General features: G+C 38.3%; 1 pseudogene; it reads right to left on the bottom strand.

The window, feature by feature from the left end:
• Window positions 1-2,856: 2,856 nt before the first annotated feature.
• Window positions 2,857-3,077, bottom strand: LOC109577254 (ubiquitin-like protein 5 pseudogene; annotated as a pseudogene).
• Window positions 3,078-6,036: the final 2,959 nt, after the last annotated feature.

Here is a 6,036-nt window from a genome sequence, read left to right as displayed (position 1 = left end):
TGCCTGACAAAGCACAGGGGGACCTCTGAGTGTTCAGTTACCTCTTATATATATCAACAAAATACTGTTACTCAAATTCAGCTGAAGGTTAAAAACAAAACAAATTGGGGGGGGGGGCAGACTAAGTGCAGTGTTAAGAATTAGAACCAAGTTTTGTTAACTGTCTCTATTTGCTATCGTTGCTCCAAGATCATCTAGACAAATAGTATTTCCCTTGAGATCTGATCATTCCTTCCCACATTACACTTCTCTTGTCTTGGAGTTTTTATTTAATTTGGACCTCTAACCTGCCAGAATAGTAACCCTTTTGGCTTACTCATCCCATGCTTTGACATCCAACCAGTTTTCTCTTAAAAACCATCAGGAAAAGAATCCCATCAAAATTGTCTTTCTAAAATAATGTAAGTAACATATAACTACAGGCTTATAAATAATCAAAGCAATATAAAAATATAGCCAGCAAAATTATAACTGTTGTTTATCCTCCTCCCCAATATTGGTTTCCTCCTTAAAAATAAAAATTATTGACAGTATAGTGTGTACCTTTCTGGGCTTTCTTGGTGGCTCAGATGGAAAAGAATCTGCCTGCAATGTAGGAAATCCGGGTTCAAGCCCTGGTGGGGAAAATCCCCTGGAGAAGGGAATAGCTACCAGTATTCTTGCCTGGGTAATTCCATGGACAGAGGAGGCTGGCAGGCTTTAGTCCATGGATTTGCAAACTTTCACTATATTTTTACATGGAAAGAATTGGACATGACTGAGCATCTAAGAATATAGGAATATTGATATATATGAATAGAGTTTTTAATTTTCTTAAAAATTTATATCTTATTTTCAATGAATAGTGCTGGGAAAATTGGATATTTGCATGTGAAATACTGCAAATCTTACCTCATACCATATACAAAAATTAACTCAAAGTGAATCAAAGACATAAATGTATGATGTGAAACTATAAAACCCTTAGAAAAAATCTCCATGACAATGGATATTGTAATGATTTCTTGGATAAGAAACCAAAAGCCAGGCAACAAAAGAAAAAGATAAATTGGGCTTCATCAAAATTAAAAACTATGCATCAAAGGACGTTATCTAGAGAGTGAAAGGACAACCCACATCATGGAAGAAAATATTAAAAATCATATCCCTGATAAGGTATTAATATTCACAATATGTAAAGAACTCCTACAACTAAACAACAAACCCCTCAAACAACCTAATCTAAATATGAAAAAAGGAATTCAATAGGTGTTTTGCCAAACAAGATATACAAATGGCCAATAAGCACATAAAAAGATATACAACATCACTAGTCACTAGGGAAATGCAAGTCAAAACCACAATAAGATAGCATTTCATACCAATAAGAAAGCCTATGATCTAAAAAAATGAAAAGTAACAATTGTTGATGGAGCAGTGATCACTGGAATGTAAAATGGTGTAGCTGCTATTGAAGACAATGTGATGTCTCTTCTAAAAAGCTAAATAAAGAATTACCATATGATCCACAATTCCACTTCTAAGTATATACTCAAAATAATTGAAAGCAGGGACTCAGATACTTGTACATCTGTTTATAGCAGCATTCTTCAGCATATTCCAAAAGGTGGAAAAAATACAAATGTCCGTCAACAAATGAATGGATAAGCAAAGTGTGGTATATACATACAATGGGATATGTATGCTGGAGAAGGTGTGGAGAAAAGGGAACCCCCTATGCTGTTGCTGGGAATGTAAGTTGGTGCAGCCACTATGAGAAACAGTATGAAGTTTCCTTAAATACTAAGGAATATAGAGTTACGTATGATCTAGGAATCCCACTCCTGGGCATATCTCTGAAGAAAACTATAAATTGAAAAGATGTATGTACCTCAGTGTTGATAGCAGCACTATTTACAATAGCTAAGACATGGAAGCAACCTAAGTGTCCATCAACAGATGAATGGATAAAGAAAATATGCCTTTTTTATCCGATCATAAATGGAATATTACAACAGAATATTACTCAGTCATAATAAAGGATGAAATATTGCCATTTGCAACAGCATGGATGGACCTCGAGATTATCATACTAAATGAAGTCAAGTCAGACAGAGAAAAACAAGTATCATGTGATATCACGTATATGTGGAATCCAAAAAAAAAAAAGTGATACTAGTAAACTTATGTACAAAACAGAAACGGAGTCATAGAAAGCAAACTTAAATGGGGAAAGGGAGTATTGCTGTTCTGTTGCTAAGTCATGTCCAGCTCTTTGCAGCCCCATGGACTGCAGCATGCCAGGCTCCTCTGTCCTCCACTATATCCTGGAGTTTGCTCAAATTCATGTCCACTGAGTCAGTGATGTTATTAAACCATCTCATCCTCTGCCACCCCATTCTCCTTTTGTCTTCATTCTTTCCCAGCATCAGGGGCTTTTTCAATGAGTCAGCTCTTTGCATCAGGTGGCCAAAGTATTGAAGCTTCACCTTCAGCATCAGTCCCTTCAATGAATATTCAGGGTTGATTTCCTTTAGGATTGACTGGTTTCATCTCCATACAGTCCAAGGGACTCTCAAGAGTCTTCTCCAGCACCACAGTATGAAAGCATCAATTCTTTGGCACTCAGCCTTCTTTCTGGTACAACTCTCACAGCTGTACATGACTATTAGAAAAATAGTCTTTCACTATAGAAAAATAGTCTATGACTATTAGAAAAATATCTTTGACTCTATGGACCTATGTTGGCAAGGAGATGTCTCTCTCTCTCTTTTTTTTTTTTTGCAATCCCTAAGGTTTTATTAACATGAGTTTCCAAAAATAAGCATCCATATTAGTGTGGGAGGAGAGGGAAGGGCAGGGAGAAGGAATTCTGCTCTACTGGTAATAAAGCTCCAAGGTTCATCCATCATGGATTTCATAGTACCCCAGAGAAACCTGGTCCTTAAAAATCTTGTTCCACTTCTTCAATACAATCTTGTTCCAGTGGTGCCAGTTTGGGCTGTGATCAGCTTCTTAAGGTCCCCAATGGTGTCATCAGTATTGCATGTAATGCAGACCTTCTTCCCCAGATGGTCATTGCAAATGACTTCAATCATCCTGGCTGGAGCTTAAATTGCCTAGAACCGACTGACACCACAACCTCCTCACTCGAGTCGATGTCTCTGCTTTTTAACATGCTATCTAGATTTGTCATAGTTTTACTTTCAAGGAGGAAGAGCTTTTTAATTTTGTGGGTGCAGGCACCAACTGCAGTAATTCTGGAGCCCAAGAAAATAAAATCTGTCACCGTTTCTTCTTTTCCCCCTTCTATTTGCAATGAAGTAATGGGACTGGAGGAGAAGGCAATGGCACCCCACTCCAGTACTCTTGCCTAGAAAATCCCATGGATGGAGGAGCCTGGTAGGCTGCAGTCCAGGGGGTCACTAGGAGTCGGACATGACTGAGTGACTTCACTTTCACTTTTCACTTTCATGCATTGGAGAAGGAAATGGCAACCCACTCCAGTGTTCTTGCCTGGAGAATCCCAGGGACGGGGAAGCCTGGTGGGCTGCAGTCTATGGGGTCGCACAGAGTCGGACACAACTGAAGCGACTTAGCAGCAGCAGCAGCAATGGGACTGGATGCCATGATCTTAGTTTTTTGAAAATGCTGGGTTTCGAGCTAGCTTTTTCACTCTCCTCTTTCATACTCATCAAGAGGCTCTTTAGCTCTTCTTCACTTTCTGCCATTAGAGTGGTATCATCTGCATATCAAAGGTTGTTGATATTTCCCCCAGCAATCTTGATTTTAATCCCAAGCAAGCTAGGGATTCATCCAGATTCACATGAATACTTCATGTGAAATGCAGGGTGTCAATATACAACCTTGTGGTACTCCTTTCCCAGTTTTGAACCAGTCCATTGTTTCATGTCTGGTTCTAACTGTTGCTTCTTGACCCGCATATAGGTTTCTCAGGAGACAGGTAAAGTGGTCTGGTATTCCCATTTCTTTAAGAATTTTCCACAGTCTGTTGTGATCCACACAGTCAAAGACTTTCACGTAGTCAGTGGAATAGAAGTAGATGTTTTTTCTGGAACTTGCTTGCTTTCTCCATGATCCAATGCATGTTGGCAATTTGATCTTTGGTTCCTCTGCCTCTTTGAAACCTACCTTGAAGATCTGGAAGTTCTCAGTTCATGTACTACTGAAACCTAGCTTGAAGGACTTTGAGCCTAACCTTGCTAGCATGTGAAATGAGTACAACTCAACAGTAGTTTGAACATTCTTTGGCATTGCCCTTCTTTGGGATTGGAAAGAAAACTGACATTTTCCAATTCTGTGGCCATTGCTGAGTTTTCCAAATTTGCTGACATATTGAGTGCAGCACTCTAACAGCATCACTTTTAGGATTTGAACTAGCTCAAATCCACTAGTTTTGTTCATAGTAATGCTTCCTAAGGCTCACTTGAATTCACATTCCACCATGTCTGGCTCTAGGTGAGTGACTACATCATTGTGGTTATACAGGTCATTAAGGCTTTCTTGTACAGTTCTTCTGTGTATTTTTGCCACCTCTTCTTAATATCTTCTGCTATTAGGTCCTCACTGTTTCTGTCCTTTATTGAGCCCATCCTTGTGTGAAACGTTCCCTTGATATCTCCAATTTTCTTGAAGAGATATCTAGTCTTTCCCATTCTATTGTTTTCCTCTATTTTTTTGCATTGTTCATTTTAGAAGGCCTTCATATCTCTCCCTGCTATTCTCTGGAACTCTGCGTTCAGTTAGGTATATCTTTCCCTTTCTCCCTTGCCTTTCACCTCTCTTCTTTCCTCAGCAGTTTGTAAAGCCTCCTTAGACAACCATTTTGCCTGCTTGGATTTCTTTTTCTTCGGCATGGTTTTGCTACAAGCCTCCATCCATAGTTCTTCAGGGAAAGATATAGGGATGGGTAAATTGGGAATTTGGGATTAACAGATACACACTAGTGTATATAAAATAGATAAACAACAAGGACCTATTGTATAGCACAGGGAACTACATTTAATATTTTATAATAACCTATAATTGAAAAGAATCTGAAAAAGAATATGTATATATATTTATATATAACTGAATCACTTTACAGTATACCTGAAACATTGTAAATCAACTATACTTCAGTTACAAAAAAAAAAAAAGAGAGACAGAAGTAGGCTTTAGAAAATTGAGATTTTTAAAAATAGAAACAAAAATTATGACTGAAAAAAAATTATTGTATCTCAGCAAAAGAATTTGATACATGCAATAACATGGATGAAATTAGAAAACAGTAAAAATAAGGCACATGCAAAAGGATGAATATTGTATGATTCCTCCTTTATGATGTACTTAGAATAGGCAAATTTGTAGAGATAGAAAATATTACTAAAGTAGAGGCTACCAGGACTGAGGAGAAGGGAAATGGAGAGTTGTGGTTTAATGGTTACAGAGTATCTCTTTAGAATGCTGAAAAATTCGGGAAATGAATAGTGGTGATTTGCTGGGAGAAATATCAATAATCTCAGATATGGAGATGACACTACCCTTATGGCAGAAAGTGAAGAAAAACTAAAGAGCCTCTTGATGAAAGTGAAAGAGGAGAGTGAAAAAGTTGGCTTAAAGCTCAACATTCAGAAAACAAAGATCATGGCGTCGGGTCCCATCACTTCATGGCAAATAGATGGGGAAACAGTGGCTGACTTTATTTTTCTGGACTCCAAAATCACTGCAGATGGTGACTGCAGCCATGAAATTAAAAGACGCTTACTCCTTGGAAGGAAAGTTATGACGAACCTAGATAGCATATTCAAAAGCAGAGACATTACTTTGCCAACAAAAGTCCATCTAGTCAAGGCTATGGTTTTTCCAGTGGTCATGTATGGATGTGAGAGTTGGACTGTGAAGAAAGGTGAGTGCTGAGGAATTGATGCTTTTGAACTGTGGTGTTGGAGAAGACTCTTGAGAGTCCCTTGGACTGCAAGGAGATCCAACCAGTCCATCCTAAAGGAGATCAGTCCTGGGTGTTCATTGGAAGGACTGATGCTGAAGCTGAAACTC

Source organism: Bos indicus, chromosome 2, assembly GCF_029378745.1.
Source record: "Bos indicus isolate NIAB-ARS_2022 breed Sahiwal x Tharparkar chromosome 2, NIAB-ARS_B.indTharparkar_mat_pri_1.0, whole genome shotgun sequence".
Lineage (NCBI taxonomy): Eukaryota > Metazoa > Chordata > Mammalia > Artiodactyla > Bovidae > Bos > Bos indicus.
Note: the sequence above shows the minus strand (reverse complement) of the source record. Positions and strands in the feature narration are given on the sequence as shown.